Raw genomic sequence first — 275 nt, 5'->3', positions numbered from 1 at the left:
TTTTATTTTATTGCTATTTTATTATAAATTTAATATTAACTTATTATTTCACATACACTTTATTAAATAATTAGTAATTTTTAAATATTTTATTTTAAATAATACTTATAAAAGTTGTATATACATAGAGTATGCTACAAATCATTAATATATATTATTTGTGAAGTTATGTCACAACTGTAGGTTCTTTTGGGTGGTTTAATTGTACACAGTAGGTATATATGCATGACAATTTATGGTGAGTGGTACAATAAATGCAACTGTCTACGAACCCA

This window comes from Sesamum indicum, linkage group LG16 (genome assembly GCF_000512975.1).
Source record: "Sesamum indicum cultivar Zhongzhi No. 13 linkage group LG16, S_indicum_v1.0, whole genome shotgun sequence".
NCBI classification, from domain to species: Eukaryota; Viridiplantae; Streptophyta; class Magnoliopsida; order Lamiales; family Pedaliaceae; genus Sesamum; species Sesamum indicum.
The sequence above is the reverse complement of the archived record's forward strand: the minus strand, read 5'-3'. Positions refer to the sequence as shown.